The sequence below is a fragment of the Balaenoptera borealis genome, assembly GCF_965194805.1.
Source record: "Balaenoptera borealis genome assembly, contig: HAP1_SCAFFOLD_42, whole genome shotgun sequence".
NCBI lineage: Eukaryota > Metazoa > Chordata > Mammalia > Artiodactyla > Balaenopteridae > Balaenoptera > Balaenoptera borealis.
Genome location: NW_028124003.1, coordinates 178,405 through 197,117, shown reverse-complemented (window position 1 = coordinate 197,117; position 18,713 = coordinate 178,405).

The window sequence follows — 18,713 nt, the reverse complement described above, 5'->3', positions numbered from 1 at the left end:
GGTGCTGATGCTCCAAGTAGGGAGATTGCTAGTAAAGCGGCTGGAATAGCGAACCCGGGCACAAGGAGATGAGAAATGAGGTGCGTTTTAGAAACCTTTCCCCATCACACGGTGTACCATCTTCTGGGTTTCTCATGCATGTTTTCGATGTAGGAAGATGCCCTTGAACCTGGAGATTTGTGACCCATGCGATGGGTACCATGCAGTATTACTTTAAAGGGTCTGCGTTTGCTCACCCAACCTCACCAAACCTCTCAGCCCCAAGAGTGTCCACCCTTATGTCTCATCCAGCTGTGGGTCTAGATATGGTCAATCCAGGTTGCATCACAGCCCCTGAACACATTGTGTAAGAATTTCTCTCTCTTTCACTGTCTTTGTTTCATGGGTTTTTCAAAGTAATTTATTTTTATAATGGGGTTTAGCTGCTTTTCACTGCTGTGTTTATGCCCCTTTACACCCACTTGGCACACTAACAGAGAGATATGAATACATAGGTTTTAAGATTATTACTAGTCAGATATATTCTTGTGCGGTGAATAGGGCGTGTTGAGTCCAGTTCTCTGAGCAAGGAGTAGGTCTTGTCTATTACATATTGGGTTTATGGAACGGTATCTGAGCTAATTTGAAACCCTTGTTTTATGTATCACCCCACCTCACCTTTCCCGTTAAGCAGCCATAGTGTGTTTTCTGCATGTGTGACTCTGTTCTGTTTTGTAATTCAGTTCAAGTGTAACGGTTTTTACATTCCCTCTATCAGTGATACTTTATGAGAAGTGTCCTTTTCTGTGTGACTTATTTCACTTAGAATCGTCGTACCTAAATCCACTCATCATGCTACTACTAGCCTTAGGACATTGATTTCATGGCTGAGTGATATTCCATTGTACATAAGGACCACAACTTCTTTATCGATTTTTCTCTTTCCTGGGATATTGAAGGTGGAATGAAGTGGAGGTCCTTGTCAACAGAGCAGCCCTAAACTTTGGGGTGCTTGTGTCTTGCTGATTTTTCATTTTCCCAATTTATACCCCCATGAGTGGAAGTGCCCTATGCTCTCTAAGCTGTGTTTTTTAGATGTTTCAGGACACACCGTAGTCTTCTCCAGAGTGGCTGTTGGCAATTTACATCCCGCCCATCAGTGTAGCAAGGCTCCCATTTCTCCATGGCCTGTCCTGCATTTCCGGTTTTGACACTTTTTTCAGCATGGCCCTTTTAACCGATGGGAAGCGAGACTTCTTTGTAGCGCTGATTTGCCTTTCCAGGTTGCTTGGTTGGCCAAAAAGGGCGTATGCGTTTTTTCCTGAATATATTCCGGAAAAAACGCATACGCCCTTTTTGGCCAAGGGCATCATTGTCAACGTTTTGCCGCTTTTCATGTGCTTTAAAGGCGATTCGAATCTACCTCCTGAAATCTGTTTCCTGCAATTCTGCCTTGATTTCAAATCCTCTTCTTTGCCTTCCCTCAATATATTTGTGGACGAGAGTTATCATTTATAAGTCTGCAGGTTTGTGAATTGCAGTGCCCTGAACCTCCATTTTACAACTCGATTTTTAGGGAGCTGGCCGCAATAGCGCAGGATGGCTTCAGGCCCTGTTTTGGTTCCGGGTGGCAGGCTGAGCCTGTGGTTAATTCTTCTTCCTGATGGGAAAATAGAGTGACCTGTGCCTGTCCCAACACCAAGAGCTAGTCTCTCATTGGTTCCACGTCTTCCCGTTCATCCTCAGGACAAATTGCAACCTGTACGGAACAGGAGGTTAAAAGTGATGATGCTCCAAGGAGGGAGATTGCTAGTAAAGTGGCTGGAATGGCAAACCCGGGCACAGGCAGATGAGAAATGAGGTGCGTTTTAGAAACCTTTCCCCATCACACGGTGTACCATCTTCTGGGTATCTCATGCATGTTTACGATGTAGGAAGATGCCCTTCAACCTGGAGATTTGGGACCCATGCGATGGGTACCACGCAGTATTACTTTAAAGGGTCTGCGTTTGCTCACCCAACCTCACCAAACCTCTCAGCCGCAACAGTGTCCACCCTTATGTCTCATCCAGCTGTGGGTCTAGATATGGTCAATCCAGGTTGCATCACAGCCCCTGAACGCATTGTGTAAGAATTTCTCTCTCTTTCACTGTCTTTGTTTCATGGGTTTTTCAAAGTAATTTATTTTTATAATGGGGTTTAGCTGCTTTTCACTGCTGTGTTTATGCCGCTTTTTACCCACTTGACACACTAACAGAGAGATATCAATACATAGGTTTTAAGATTATTACTAGTCAGATATATTCTTGTGCGGTGAATAGGGCGTGTTGAGTCCAGTTCTCTGAGCAAGGAGTAGGTCTTGTCTATTACATATTGGGTTTATGGAACGGTATCTGAGCTAATTTGAAACCCTTGTTTTATGTATCACCCCACCTCACCTTTCCCGTTAAGCAGCCATAGTGTGTTTTCTGCATGTGTGACTCTGTTCTGTTTTGTAATTCAGTTCAAGTGTAACGGTTTTTACATTCCCTCTATCAGTGATACCTTATGAGAAGTGTCCTTTTCTGTGTGACTTATTTCACTTAGAATCGTCGTACCTAAATCCACTCATCATGCTGCTACTAGCCTTAGGACATTGATTTCATGGCTGAGTGATATTCCATTGTACATAAGGACCACAACTTCTTTATCCATTTTTCTCTTTCCTGGGATATTGAAGGTGGAATGAAGTGGAGGTCCTTGTCAACAGAGCAGCCCTAAACTTTGGGGTGCTTGTGTCTTGCTGATTTTTCATTTTCCCAATTTATAACCCCTGAGTGGAAGTGCCCCATGCTCTCTAAGCTTTGTTTTTTAGATGTTTCCGGACTCACCATACGCTTCTCCAGAGTGGCTGTTGGCAATTTACATCCCGCCCATCAGTGTAGGAAGGCTCCCATTTCTCCATGGCCTGTCCTGCATTTCTGGTTTTGACACTTTTTTCAGCATGGCCTTTTTTACCGATGGGAAGCGAGACATCTTTGTAGCGCTGATTTGCCTTTCCAGGTTGCTTGGTTGGCCAAAAAGGGCGTATGCGTTTTTTCCTGAATATATTCAGGAAAAAACGCATACGCCCTTTTTGGCCAAGGGCATCATTGTCAACGTTTTGCCGCTTTTCATGTGCTTTAAAGGCGATTCGAATCTACCTCCTGAAATCTGTTTCCTGCAATTCTGCCTTGATTTCAAATCCTCTTCTTTGCCTTCCCTCAATATATTTGTGGACGAGAGTTATCATTTATAAGTCTGCAGGTTTGTGAATTGCAGTGCCCTGAACCTCCATTTTACAACTCGATTTTTAGGGAGCTGGCCGCAATAGCGCAGGATGGCTTCAGGCCCTGTTTTGGTTCCGGGTGGCAGGCTGAGCCTGTGGTTAATTCTTCTTCCTGATGGGAAAATAGAGTGACCTGTGCCTGTCCCAACACCAAGAGCTAGTCTCTCATTGGTTCCACGTCTTCCCGTTCATCCTCAGGACAAATTGCAACCTGTACGGAACAGGAGGTTAAAGGTGCTGATGCTCCAAGGAGGGAGATTGCTAGTAAAGCGGCTGGAATAGCGAACCCGGGCACAAGGAGATGAGAAATGAGGTGCGTTTTAGAAACCTTTCCCCATCACACGGTGTACCATCTTCTGGGTTTCTCATGCATGTTTTCGATGTAGGAAGATGCCCTTGAACCTGGAGATTTGTGACCCATGCGATGGGTACCATGCAGTATTACTTTAAAGGGTCTGCGTTTGCTCACCCAACCTCACCAAACCTCTCAGCCCCAAGAGTGTCCACCCTTATGTCTCATCCAGCTGTGGGTCTAGATATGGTCAATCCAGGTTGCATCACAGCCCCTGAACGCATTGTGTAAGAATTTCTCTCTCTTTCACTGTCTTTGTTTCATGGGTTTTTCAAAGTAATTTATTTTTATAATGGGGTTTAGCTGCTTTTCACTGCTGTGTTTATGCCGCTTTACACCCACTTGACACACTAACAGAGAGATATGAATACATAGGTTTTAAGATTATTACTAGTCAGATATATTCTTGTGCGGTGAATAGGGCGTGTTGAGTCCAGTTCTCTGAGCAAGGAGTAGGTCTTGTCTATTACATATTGGGTTTATGGAACGGTATCTGAGCTAATTTGAAACCCTTGTTTTATGTATCACCCCACCTCACCTTTCCCGTTAAGCAGCCATAGTGTGTTTTCTGCATGTGTGACTCTGTTCTGTTTTGTAATTCAGTTCAAGTGTAACGGTTTTTACATTCCCTCTATCAGTGATACCTTATGAGAAGTGTCCTTTTCTGTGTGACTTATTTCACTTAGAATCGTCGTACCTAAATCCACTCATCATGCTGCTACTAGCCTTATGAAATTGATTTCATGGCTGAGTGATATTCCATTGTACATAAGGACCACAACTTCTTTATCCATTTTTCTCTTTCCTGGGATATTGAAGGTGGAATGAAGTGGAGGTCCTTGTCAACAGAGCAGCCCTAAACTTTGGGGTGCTTGTGTCTTGCTGATTTTTAATTTTCCCAATTTATACCCCCATGAGTGGAAGTGCCCTATGCTCTCTAAGCTTTGCTTTTTAGACGTTTCAGGACTCACCGTACACTTCTCCAGAGTGGCTGTTGACAATTTACATCCCGCCCATCAGTGTAGCAAGGCTCCCATTTCTCCATGGCCTGTCCTGCATTTCTGGTTTTGACACTCTTTTCAGCATGGCCCTTTTGACCGATGGGAAGCGAGACATCTTTGTAGTGCTGATTTGCCTTTCCAGGTTGCTTGGTTGGCCAAAAAGTGCGTATGCGTTTTTTCCTGAATATATTTAGGAAAAAACGCATACGCCCTTTTTGGCCAAGGGCATCATTGTCAACGTTTTGCTGCTTTTCATTTGCTTTAAAGGCAATTCGAATCTACCTCCTGAAATCTGTTTCCTGCAATTCTGCCTTGATTTCAAATCCTCTTCTTTGCCTTCCCTCAATATATTTGTGGATGAGAGTTATCATTTATAAGTCTGCAGGTTTGTGAATTGCAGTGCCCTGAACCTCCATTTTACAACTCGCTTTTTAGGGAGCTGGCCGCAAAAGCGCAGGATGTCTTCAGGCCCTGTTCTGGTTCCGGGGGGCAGGCTGAGCCTGTGGTTAATTCTTCTTCCTGATGGGAAAATAGAGTGACCTGTGCCTGTCCCAACACCAAGAGCTAGTCTTTCATTGGTTCCATGTCTTCCCGTTCATCCTCAGTACAAATTGCAACCTGTACGGAACAGGAGGTTAAAGGTGCTGATGCTCCAAGGAGGGAGATTGCTAGTAAAGTGGCTGGAATGGCGAACCCGGGCACAAGCAGATAAGAAATGAGGTGCGTTTTAGAAACCTTTCCCCATCACACGGTGTACCGTCTTCTGGGTATCTCATGCATGTTTTCGATGTAGGAAGATGCCCTTGAACCTGGAGATTTGGGACCCATGCGATGGGTACCACGCAGTATTATTTAAAGGGTCTACGTTTGCTCACCCAACCTCACCAAACCTCTCAGCCGCAACAGTGTCCACCCTTATGTCTCATCCAGCTGTGGGTCTAGATATGGTCAATCCAGGTTGCATCACAGCCCCTGAACGCATTGTGTAAGAATTTCTCTCTCTTTCACTGTCTTTGTTTCATGGGTTTTTCAAAGTAATTTATTTTTATAATGGGGTTTAGCTGCTTTTCACTGCTGTGTTTATGCCGCTTTTTACCCACTTGACACACTAACAGAGAGATATCAATACATAGGTTTTAAGATTATTACTAGTCAGATATATTCTTGTGCGGTGAATAGGGCGTGTTGAGTCCAGTTCTCTGAGCAAGGAGTAGGTCTTGTCTATTACATATTGGGTTTATGGAACGGTATCTGAGCTAATTTGAAACCCTTGTTTTATGTATCACCCCACCTCACCTTTCCCGTTAAGCAGCCATAGTGTGTTTTCTGCATGTGTGACTCTGTTCTGTTTTGTAATTCAGTTCAAGTGTAACGGTTTTTACATTCCCTCTATCAGTGATACCTTTTGAGAAGTGTCCTTTTCTGTGTGACTTATTTCACTTAGAGTCGTCATACCTAAATCCACTCATCATGCTGCTACTAGCCTTATGACATTGATTTCACGGCTGAGTGATATTCCATTGTACATAAGGACCACAACTTCTTTATCCATTTTTCTCTTTCCTGGGATATTGAAGGTGGAATGAAGTGGAGGTCCTTGTCAACAGAGCAGCCCTAAACTTTGGGGTGCTTGTGTCTTGCTGATTTTTCATTTTCCCAATTTACACCCCCATGAGTGGAAGTGCCCTATGCTCTCTAAGCTGTGTTTTTTAGATGTTTCAGGACACACCGTACTCTTCTCCAGAGTGGCTGTTGGCAATTTACATCCCGCCCATCAGTGTAGCAAGGCTCCCATTTCTCCATGGCCTGTCCTGCATTTCTGGTTTTGACACTTTTTTCAGCATGGCCCTTTTAACCGATGGGAAGCGAGACTTCTTTGTAGCGCTGATTTGCCTTTCCAGGTTGCTTGGTTGGCCAAAAAGGGCGTATGCGTTTTTTCCTGAATATATTCAGGAAAAAACGCATACGCCCTTTTTGGCCAAGGGCATCATTGTCAACGTTTTGCCGCTTTTCATGTGCTTTAAAGGCGATTCGAATCTACCTCCTGAAATCTGTTTCCTGCAATTCTGCCTTGATTTCAAATCCTCTTCTTTGCCTTCCCTCAATATATTTGTGGACGAGAGTTATCATTTATAACTCTGCAGGTTTGTGAATTGCAGTGCCCTGAACCTCCATTTTACAACTCGCGTTTTTGGGAGATGGCCGCAAAAGCGCAGGATGGCTTCAGGCCCTGTTCTTGATCCGGGGGGCAGGCTGAGCCTGTGGTTAATTCTTCTTCCTGATGGGAAAATAGAGTGACCTGTGCCTGTCCCAACACCAAGAGCTAGTCTCTCATTGGTTCCACGTCTTCCCGTTCATCCTCAGGACAGATTGCAACCTGTACGGAACAGGAGGTTAAAGGTGCTGATGCTCCAAGTAGGGAGATTGCTAGTAAAGCGGCTGGAATAGCGAACCCGGGCACAAGGAGATGAGAAATGAGGTGCGTTTTAGAAACCTTTCCCCATCACACGGTGTACCATCTTCTGGGTTTCTCATGCATGTTTTCGATGTAGGAAGATGCCCTTGAACCTGGAGATTTGTGACCCATGCGATGGGTACCATGCAGTATTACTTTAAAGGGTCTGCGTTTGCTCACCCAACCTCACCAAACCTCTCAGCCCCAAGAGTGTCCACCCTTATGTCTCATCCAGCTGTGGGTCTAGATATGGTCAATCCAGGTTGCATCACAGCCCCTGAACACATTGTGTAAGAATTTCTCTCTCTTTCACTGTCTTTGTTTCATGGGTTTTTCAAAGTAATTTATTTTTATAATGGGGTTTAGCTGCTTTTCACTGCTGTGTTTATGCCGCTTTACACCCACTTGGCACACTAACAGAGAGATATGAATACATAGGTTTTAAGATTATTACTAGTCAGATATATTCTTGTGCGGTGAATAGGGCGTGTTGAGTCCAGTTCTCTGAGCAAGGAGTAGGTCTTGTCTATTACATATTGGGTTTATGGAATGGTATCTGAGCTAATTTGAAACCCTTGTTTTATGTATCACCCCACCTCACCTTTCCCGTTAAGCAGCCATAGTGTGTTTTCTGCATGTGTGACTCTGTTCTGTTTTGTAATTCAGTTCAAGTGTAACGGTTTTTACATTCCCTCTATCAGTGATACCTTATGAGAAGTGTCCTTTTCTGTGTGACTTATTTCACTTAGAATCGTCGTACCTAAATACACTCATCATGCTACTACTAGCCTTAGGACATTGATTTCATGGCTGAGTGATATTCCATTGTACATAAGGACCACAACTTCTTTATCGATTTTTCTCTTTCCTGGGATATTGAAGGTGGAATGAACTGGAGGTCCTTGTCAACAGAGCAGCCCTAAACTTTGGGGTGCTTGTGTCTTGCTGATTTTTCATTTTCCCAATTTATACCCCCATGAGTGGAAGTGCCCTATGCTCTCTAAGCTGTGTTTTTTAGATGTTTCAGGACACACCGTACTCTTCTCCAGAGTGGCTGTTGGCAATTTACATCCCGCCCATCAGTGTAGCAAGGCTCCCATTTCTCCATGGCCTGTCCTGCATTTCCGGTTTTGACACTTTTTTCAGCATGGCCCTTTTAACCGATGGGAAGCGAGACTTCTTTGTAGCGCTGATTTGCCTTTCCAGGTTGCTTGGTTGGCCAAAAAGGGCGTATGCGTTTTTTCCTGAATATATTCCGGAAAAAACGCATACGCCCTTTTTGGCCAAGGGCATCATTGTCAACGTTTTGCCGCTTTTCATGTGCTTTAAAGGCGATTCGAATCTACCTCCTGAAATCTGTTTCCTGCAATTCTGCCTTGATTTCAAATCCTCTTCTTTGCCTTCCCTCAATATATTTGTGGACGAGAGTTATCATTTATAAGTCTGCAGGTTTGTGAATTGCAGTGCCCTGAACCTCCATTTTACAACTCGATTTTTAGGGAGCTGGCCGCAATAGCGCAGGATGGCTTCAGGCCCTGTTTTGGTTCCGGGTGGCAGGCTGAGCCTGTGGTTAATTCTTCTTCCTGATGGGAAAATAGAGTGACCTGTGCCTGTCCCAACACCAAGAGCTAGTCTCTCATTGGTTCCACGTCTTCCCGTTCATCCTCAGGACAAATTGCAACCTGTACGGAACAGGAGGTTAAAAGTGATGATGCTCCAAGGAGGGAGATTGCTAGTAAAGTGGCTGGAATGGCAAACCCGGGCACAGGCAGATGAGAAATGAGGTGCGTTTTAGAAACCTTTCCCCATCACACGGTGTACCATCTTCTGGGTATCTCATGCATGTTTACGATGTAGGAAGATGCCCTTCAACCTGGAGATTTGGGACCCATGCGATGGGTACCACGCAGTATTACTTTAAAGGGTCTGCGTTTGCTCACCCAACCTCACCAAACCTCTCAGCCGCAACAGTGTCCACCCTTATGTCTCATCCAGCTGTGGGTCTAGATATGGTCAATCCAGGTTGCATCACAGCCCCTGAACGCATTGTGTAAGAATTTCTCTCTCTTTCACTGTCTTTGTTTCATGGGTTTTTCAAAGTAATTTATTTTTATAATGGGGTTTAGCTGCTTTTCACTGCTGTGTTTATGCCGCTTTTTACCCACTTGACACACTAACAGAGAGATATCAATACATAGGTTTTAAGATTATTACTACTCAGATATATTCTTGTGCGGTGAATAGGGCGTGTTGAGTCCAGTTCTCTGAGCAAGGAGTAGGTCTTGTCTATTACATATTGGGTTTATGGAACGGTATCTGAGCTAATTTGAAACCCTTGTTTTATGTATCACCCCACCTCACCTTTCCCGTTAAGCAGCCATAGTGTGTTTTCTGCGTGTGTGACTCTGTTCTGTTTTGTAATTCAGTTCAAGTGTAACGGTTTTTACATTCCCTCTATCAGTGATACCTTATGAGAAGTGTCCTTTTCTGTGTGACTTATTTCACTTAGAATCGTCGTACCTAAATCCACTCATCATGCTGCTACTAGCCTTATGACATTGATTTCATGGCTGAGTGATATTCCATTGTACATAAGGACCACAACTTCTTTATCCATTTTTCTCTTTCCTGGGATATTGAAGGTGGAATGAAGTGGAGGTCCTTGTCAACAGAGCAGCCCTAAACTTTGGGGTGCTTGTGTCTTGCTGATTTTTCATTTTCCCAATTTATAACCCCTGAGTGGAAGTGCCCCATGCTCTCTAAGCTTTGTTTTTTAGATGTTTCCGGACTCACCGTACGCTTCTCCAGAGTGGCTGTTGGCAATTTACATCCCGCCCATCAGTGTAGGAAGGCTCCCATTTCTCCATGGCCTGTCCTGCATTTCTGGTTTTGACACTTTTTTCAGCATGGCCTTTTTTACCGATGGGAAGCGAGACATCTTTGTAGCGCTGATTTGCCTTTCCAGGTTGCTTGGTTGGCCAAAAAGGGCGTATGCGTTTTTTCCTGAATATATTCAGGAAAAAACGCATACGCCCTTTTTGGCCAAGGGCATCATTGTCAACGTTTTGCCGCTTTTCATGTGCTTTAAAGGCGATTCGAATCTACCTCCTGAAATCTGTTTCCTGCAATTCTGCCTTGATTTCAAATCCTCTTCTTTGCCTTCCCTCAATATATTTGTGGACGAGAGTTATCATTTATAAGTCTGCAGGTTTGTGAATTGCAGTGCCCTGAACCTCCATTTTACAACTCGATTTTTAGGGAGCTGGCCGCAATAGCGCAGGATGGCTTCAGGCCCTGTTTTGGTTCCGGGTGGCAGGCTGAGCCTGTGGTTAATTCTTCTTCCTGATGGGAAAATAGAGTGACCTGTGCCTGTCCCAACACCAAGAGCTAGTCTCTCATTGGTTCCACGTCTTCCCGTTCATCCTCAGGACAAATTGCAACCTGTACGGAACAGGAGGTTAAAGGTGCTGATGCTCCAAGGAGGGAGATTGCTAGTAAAGCGGCTGGAATAGCGAACCCGGGCACAAGGAGATGAGAAATGAGGTGCGTTTTAGAAACCTTTCCCCATCACACGGTGTACCATCTTCTGGGTTTCTCATGCATGTTTTCGATGTAGGAAGATGCCCTTGAACCTGGAGATTTGTGACCCATGCGATGGGTACCATGCAGTATTACTTTAAAGGGTCTGCGTTTGCTCACCCAACCTCACCAAACCTCTCAGCCCCAAGAGTGTCCACCCTTATGTCTCATCCAGCTGTGGGTCTAGATATGGTCAATCCAGGTTGCATCACAGCCCCTGAACGCATTGTGTAAGAATTTCTCTCTCTTTCACTGTCTTTGTTTCATGGGTTTTTCAAAGTAATTTATTTTTATAATGGGGTTTAGCTGCTTTTCACTGCTGTGTTTATGCCGCTTTACACCCACTTGACACACTAACAGAGAGATATGAATACATAGGTTTTAAGATTATTACTAGTCAGATATATTCTTGTGCGGTGAATAGGGCGTGTTGAGTCCAGTTCTCTGAGCAAGGAGTAGGTCTTGTCTATTACATATTGGGTTTATGGAACGGTATCTGAGCTAATTTGAAACCCTTGTTTTATGTATCACCCCACCTCACCTTTCCCGTTAAGCAGCCATAGTGTGTTTTCTGCATGTGTGACTCTGTTCTGTTTTGTAATTCAGTTCAAGTGTAACGGTTTTTACATTCCCTCTATCAGTGATACCTTATGAGAAGTGTCCTTTTCTGTGTGACTTATTTCACTTAGAATCGTTGTACCTAAATCCACTCATCATGCTGCTACTAGCCTTATGAAATTGATTTCATGGCTGAGTGATATTCCATTGTACATAAGGACCACAACTTCTTTATCCATTTTTCTCTTTCCTGGGATATTGAAGGTGGAATGAAGTGGAGGTCCTTGTCAACAGAGCAGCCCTAAACTTTGGGGTGCTTGTGTCTTGCTGATTTTTAATTTTCCCAATTTATACCCCCATGAGTGGAAGTGCCCTATGCTCTCTAAGCTTTGCTTTTTAGACGTTTCAGGACTCACCGTACACTTCTCCAGAGTGGCTGTTGACAATTTACATCCCGCCCATCAGTGTAGCAAGGCTCCCATTTCTCCATGGCCTGTCCTGCATTTCTGGTTTTGACACTCTTTTCAGCATGGCCCTTTTGACCGATGGGAAGCGAGACATCTTTGTAGTGCTGATTTGCCTTTCCAGGTTGCTTGGTTGGCCAAAAAGTGCGTATGCGTTTTTTCCTGAATATATTTAGGAAAAAACGCATACGCCCTTTTTGGCCAAGGGCATCATTGTCAACGTTTTGCTGCTTTTCATGTGCTTTAAAGGCAATTCGAATCTACCTCCTGAAATCTGTTTCCTGCAATTCTGCCTTGATTTCAAATCCTCTTCTTTGCCTTCCCTCAATATATTTGTGGATGAGAGTTATCATTTATAAGTCTGCAGGTTTGTGAATTGCAGTGCCCTGAACCTCCATTTTACAACTCGCTTTTTAGGGAGCTGGCCGCAAAAGCGCAGGATGTCTTCAGGCCCTGTTCTGGTTCCGGGGGGCAGGCTGAGCCTGTGGTTAATTCTTCTTCCTGATGGGAAAATAGAGTGACCTGTGCCTGTCCCAACACCAAGAGCTAGTCTTTCATTGGTTCCACGTCTTCCCGTTCATCCTCAGTACAAATTGCAACCTGTACGGAACAGGAGGTTAAAGGTGCTGATGCTCCAAGGAGGGAGATTGCTAGTAAAGTGGCTGGAATGGCGAACCCGGGCACAAGCAGATAAGAAATGAGGTGCGTTTTAGAAACCTTTCCCCATCACACGGTGTACCGTCTTCTGGGTATCTCATGCATGTTTTCGATGTAGGAAGATGCCCTTGAACCTGGAGATTTGGGACCCATGCGATGGGTACCACGCAGTATTATTTAAAGGGTCTACGTTTGCTCACCCAACCTCACCAAACCTCTCAGCCGCAACAGTGTCCACCCTTATGTCTCATCCAGCTGTGGGTCTAGATATGGTCAATCCAGGTTGCATCACAGCCCCTGAACGCATTGTGTAAGAATTTCTCTCTCTTTCACTGTCTTTGTTTCATGGGTTTTTCAAAGTAATTTATTTTTATAATGGGGTTTAGCTGCTTTTCACTGCTGTGTTTATGCCGCTTTTTACCCACTTGACACACTAACAGAGAGATATCAATACATAGGTTTTAAGATTATTACTAGTCAGATATATTCTTGTGCGGTGAATAGGGCGTGTTGAGTCCAGTTCTCTGAGCAAGGAGTAGGTCTTGTCTATTACATATTGGGTTTATGGAACGGTATCTGAGCTAATTTGAAACCCTTGTTTTATGTATCACCCCACCTCACCTTTCCCGTTAAGCAGCCATAGTGTGTTTTCTGCATGTGTGACTCTGTTCTGTTTTGTAATTCAGTTCAAGTGTAACGGTTTTTACATTCCCTCTATCAGTGATACCTTTTGAGAAGTGTCCTTTTCTGTGTGACTTATTTCACTTAGAGTCGTCATACCTAAATCCACTCATCATGCTGCTACTAGCCTTATGACATTGATTTCACGGCTGAGTGATATTCCATTGTACATAAGGACCACAACTTCTTTATCCATTTTTCTCTTTCCTGGGATATTGAAGGTGGAATGAAGTGGAGGTCCTTGTCAACAGAGCAGCCCTAAACTTTGGGGTGCTTGTGTCTTGCTGATTTTTCATTTTCCCAATTTACACCCCCATGAGTGGAAGTGCCCTATGCTCTCTAAGCTGTGTTTTTTAGATGTTTCAGGACACACCGTACTCTTCTCCAGAGTGGCTGTTGGCAATTTACATCCCGCCCATCAGTGTAGCAAGGCTCCCATTTCTCCATGGCCTGTCCTGCATTTCTGGTTTTGACACTTTTTTCAGCATGGCCCTTTTAACCGATGGGAAGCGAGACTTCTTTGTAGCGCTGATTTGCCTTTCCAGGTTGCTTGGTTGGCCAAAAAGGGCGTATGCGTTTTTTCCTGAATATATTCAGGAAAAAACGCATACGCCCTTTTTGGCCAAGGGCATCATTGTCAACGTTTTGCCGCTTTTCATGTGCTTTAAAGGCGATTCGAATCTACCTCCTGAAATCTGTTTCCTGCAATTCTGCCTTGATTTCAAATCCTCTTCTTTGCCTTCCCTCAATATATTTGTGGACGAGAGTTATCATTTATAAGTCTGCAGGTTTGTGAATTGCAGTGCCCTGAACCTCCATTTTACAACTCGATTTTTAGGGAGCTGGCCGCAATAGCGCAGGATGGCTTCAGGCCCTGTTTTGGTTCCGGGTGGCAGGCTGAGCCTGTGGTTAATTCTTCTTCCTGATGGGAAAATAGAGTGACCTGTGCCTGTCCCAACACCAAGAGCTAGTCTCTCATTGGTTCCACGTCTTCCCGTTCATCCTCAGGACAAATTGCAACCTGTACGGAACAGGAGGTTAAAGGTGCTGATGCTCCAAGGAGGGAGATTGCTAGTAAAGCGGCTGGAATAGCGAACCCGGGCACAAGGAGATGAGAAATGAGGTGCGTTTTAGAAACCTTTCCCCATCACACGGTGTACCATCTTCTGGGTTTCTCATGCATGTTTTCGATGTAGGAAGATGCCCTTGAACCTGGAGATTTGTGACCCATGCGATGGGTACCATGCAGTATTACTTTAAAGGGTCTGCGTTTGCTCACCCAACCTCACCAAACCTCTCAGCCCCAAGAGTGTCCACCCTTATGTCTCATCCAGCTGTGGGTCTAGATATGGTCAATCCAGGTTGCATCACAGCCCCTGAACGCATTGTGTAAGAATTTCTCTCTCTTTCACTGTCTTTGTTTCATGGGTTTTTCAAAGTAATTTATTTTTATAATGGGGTTTAGCTGCTTTTCACGGCTGTGTTTATGCCGCTTTACACCCACTTGACACACTAACAGAGAGATATGAATACATAGGTTTTAAGATTATTACTAGTCAGATATATTCTTGTGCGGTGAATAGGGCGTGTTGAGTCCAGTTCTCTGAGCAAGGAGTAGGTCTTGTCTATTACATATTGGGTTTATGGAACGGTATCTGAGCTAATTTGAAACCCTTGTTTTATGTATCACCCCACCTCACCTTTCCCGTTAAGCAGCCATAGTGTGTTTTCTGCATGTGTGACTCTGTTCTGTTTTGTAATTCAGTTCAAGTGTAACGGTTTTTACATTCCCTCTATCAGTGATACCTTATGAGAAGTGTCCTTTTCTGTGTGACTTATTTCACTTAGAATCGTCGTACCTAAATCCACTCATCATGCTGCTACTAGCCTTATGAAATTGATTTCATGGCTGAGTGATATTCCATTGTACATAAGGACCACAACTTCTTTATCCATTTTTCTCTTTCCTGGGATATTGAAGGTGGAATGAAGTGGAGGTCCTTGTCAACAGAGCAGCCCTAAACTTTGGGGTGCTTGTGTCTTGCTGATTTTTAATTTTCCCAATTTATACCCCCATGAGTGGAAGTGCCCTATGCTCTCTAAGCTTTGCTTTTTAGACGTTTCAGGACTCACCGTACACTTCTCCAGAGTGGCTGTTGACAATTTACATCCCGCCCATCAGTGTAGCAAGGCTCCCATTTCTCCATGGCCTGTCCTGCATTTCTGGTTTTGACACTCTTTTCAGCATGGCCCTTTTGACCGATGGGAAGCGAGACATCTTTGTAGTGCTGATTTGCCTTTCCAGGTTGCTTGGTTGGCCAAAAAGTGCGTATGCGTTTTTTCCTGAATATATTTAGGAAAAAACGCATACGCCCTTTTTGGCCAAGGGCATCATTGTCAACGTTTTGCTGCTTTTCATTTGCTTTAAAGGCAATTCGAATCTACCTCCTGAAATCTGTTTCCTGCAATTCTGCCTTGATTTCAAATCCTCTTCTTTGCCTTCCCTCAATATATTTGTGGATGAGAGTTATCATTTATAAGTCTGCAGGTTTGTGAATTGCAGTGCCCTGAACCTCCATTTTACAACTCGCTTTTTAGGGAGCTGGCCGCAAAAGCGCAGGATGTCTTCAGGCCCTGTTCTGGTTCCGGGGGGCAGGCTGAGCCTGTGGTTAATTCTTCTTCCTGATGGGAAAATAGAGTGACCTGTGCCTGTCCCAACACCAAGAGCTAGTCTTTCATTGGTTCCATGTCTTCCCGTTCATCCTCAGTACAAATTGCAACCTGTACGGAACAGGAGGTTAAAGGTGCTGATGCTCCAAGGAGGGAGATTGCTAGTAAAGTGGCTGGAATGGCGAACCCGGGCACAAGCAGATAAGAAATGAGGTGCGTTTTAGAAACCTTTCCCCATCACACGGTGTACCGTCTTCTGGGTATCTCATGCATGTTTTCGATGTAGGAAGATGCCCTTGAACCTGGAGATTTGGGACCCATGCGATGGGTACCACGCAGTATTATTTAAAGGGTCTACGTTTGCTCACCCAACCTCACCAAACCTCTCAGCCGCAACAGTGTCCACCCTTATGTCTCATCCAGCTGTGGGTCTAGATATGGTCAATCCAGGTTGCATCACAGCCCCTGAACGCATTGTGTAAGAATTTCTCTCTCTTTCACTGTCTTTGTTTCATGGGTTTTTCAAAGTAATTTATTTTTATAATGGGGTTTAGCTGCTTTTCACTGCTGTGTTTATGCCGCTTTTTACCCACTTGACACACTAACAGAGAGATATCAATACATAGGTTTTAAGATTATTACTAGTCAGATATATTCTTGTGCGGTGAATAGGGCGTGTTGAGTCCAGTTCTCTGAGCAAGGAGTAGGTCTTGTCTATTACATATTGGGTTTATGGAACGGTATCTGAGCTAATTTGAAACCCTTGTTTTATGTATCACCCCACCTCACCTTTCCCGTTAAGCAGCCATAGTGTGTTTTCTGCATGTGTGACTCTGTTCTGTTTTGTAATTCAGTTCAAGTGTAACGGTTTTTACATTCCCTCTATCAGTGATACCTTTTGAGAAGTGTCCTTTTCTGTGTGACTTATTTCACTTAGAGTCGTCATACCTAAATCCACTCATCATGCTGCTACTAGCCTTATGACATTGATTTCACGGCTGAGTGATATTCCATTGTACATAAGGACCACAACTTCTTTATCCATTTTTCTCTTTCCTGGGATATTGAAGGTGGAATGAAGTGGACGTCCTTGTCAACAGAGCAGCCCTAAACTTTGGGGTGCTTGTGTCTTGCTGATTTTTCATTTTCCCAATTTACACCCCCATGAGTGGAAGTGCCCTATGCTCTCTAAGCTGTGTTTTTTAGATGTTTCAGGACACACCGTACTCTTCTCCAGAGTGGCTGTTGGCAATTTACATCCCGCCCATCAGTGTAGCAAGGCTCCCATTTCTCCATGGCCTGTCCTGCATTTCTGGTTTTGACACTTTTTTCAGCATGGCCCTTTTAACCGATGGGAAGCGAGACTTCTTTGTAGCGCTGATTTGCCTTTCCAGGTTGCTTGGTTGGCCAAAAAGGGTGTATGCGTTTTTTCCTGAATATATTCAGGAAAAAACGCATACGCCCTTTTTGGCCAAGGGCATCATTGTCAACGTTTTGCCGCTTTTCATGTGCTTTAAAGGCGATTCGAATCTACCTCCTGAAATCTGTTTCCTGCAATTCTGCCTTGATTTCAAATCCTCTTCTTTGCCTTCCCTCAATATATTTGTGGACGAGAGTTATCATTTATAACTCTGCAGGTTTGTGAATTGCAGTGCCCTGAACCTCCATTTTACAACTCGCGTTTTTGGGAGATGGCCGCAAAAGCGCAGGATGGCTTCAGGCCCTGTTCTTGATCCGGGGGGCAGGCTGAGCCTGTGGTTAATTCTTCTTCCTGATGGGAAAATAGAGTGACCTGTGCCTGTCCCAACACCAAGAGCTAGTCTCTCATTGGTTCCACGTCTTCCCGTTCATCCTCAGGACAAATTGCAACCTGTACGGAACAGGAGGTTAAAGGTGCTGATGCTCCAAGTAGGGAGATTGCTAGTAAAGCGGCTGGAATAGCGAACCCGGGCACAAGGAGATGAGAAATGAGGTGCGTTTTAGAAACCTTTCCCCATCACACGGTGTACCATCTTCTGGGTTTCTCATGCATGTTTTCGATGTAGGAAGATGCCCTTGAACCTGGAGATTTGTGACCCATGCGATGGGTACCATGCAGTATTACTTTAAAGGGTCTGCGTTTGCTCACCCAACCTCACCAAACCTCTCAGCCCCAAGAGTGTCCACCCTTATGTCTCATCCAGCTGTGGGTCTAGATATGGTCAATCCAGGTTGCATCACAGCCCCTGAACACATTGTGTAAGAATTTCTCTCTCTTTCACTGTCTTTGTTTCATGGGTTTTTCAAAGTAATTTATTTTTATAATGGGGTTTAGCTGCTTTTCACTGCTGTGTTTATGCCGCTTTACACCCACTTGGCACACTAACAGAGAGATATGAATACATAGGTTTTAAGATTATTACTAGTCAGATATATTCTTGTGCGGTGAATAGGGCGTGTTGAGTCCAGTTCTCTGAGCAAGGAGTAGGTCTTGTCTATTACATATTGGGTTTATGGAATGGTATCTGAGCTAATTTGAAACCCTTGTTTTATGTATCACCCCACCTCACCTTTCCCGTTAAGCAGCCATAGTGTGTTTTCTGCATGTGTGACTCTGTTCTGTTTTGTAATTCAGTTCAAGTGTAACGGTTTTTACATTCCCTCTATCAGTGATACCTTATGAGAAGTGTCCTTTTCTGTGTGACTTATTTCACTTAGAATCGTCGTACCTAAATCCACTCATCATGCTACTACTAGCCTTAGGACATTGATTTCATGGCTGAGTGATATTCCATTGTACATAAGGACCACAACTTCTTTATCGATTTTTCTCTTTCCTGGGATATTGAAGGTGGAATGAACTGGAGGTCCTTGTCAACAGAGCAGCCCTAAACTTTGGGGTGCTTGTGTCTTGCTGATTTTTCATTTTCCCAATTTATACCCCCATGAGTGGAAGTGCCCTATGCTCTCTAAGCTGTGTTTTTTAGATGTTTCAGGACACACCGTACTCTTCTCCAGAGTGGCTGTTGGC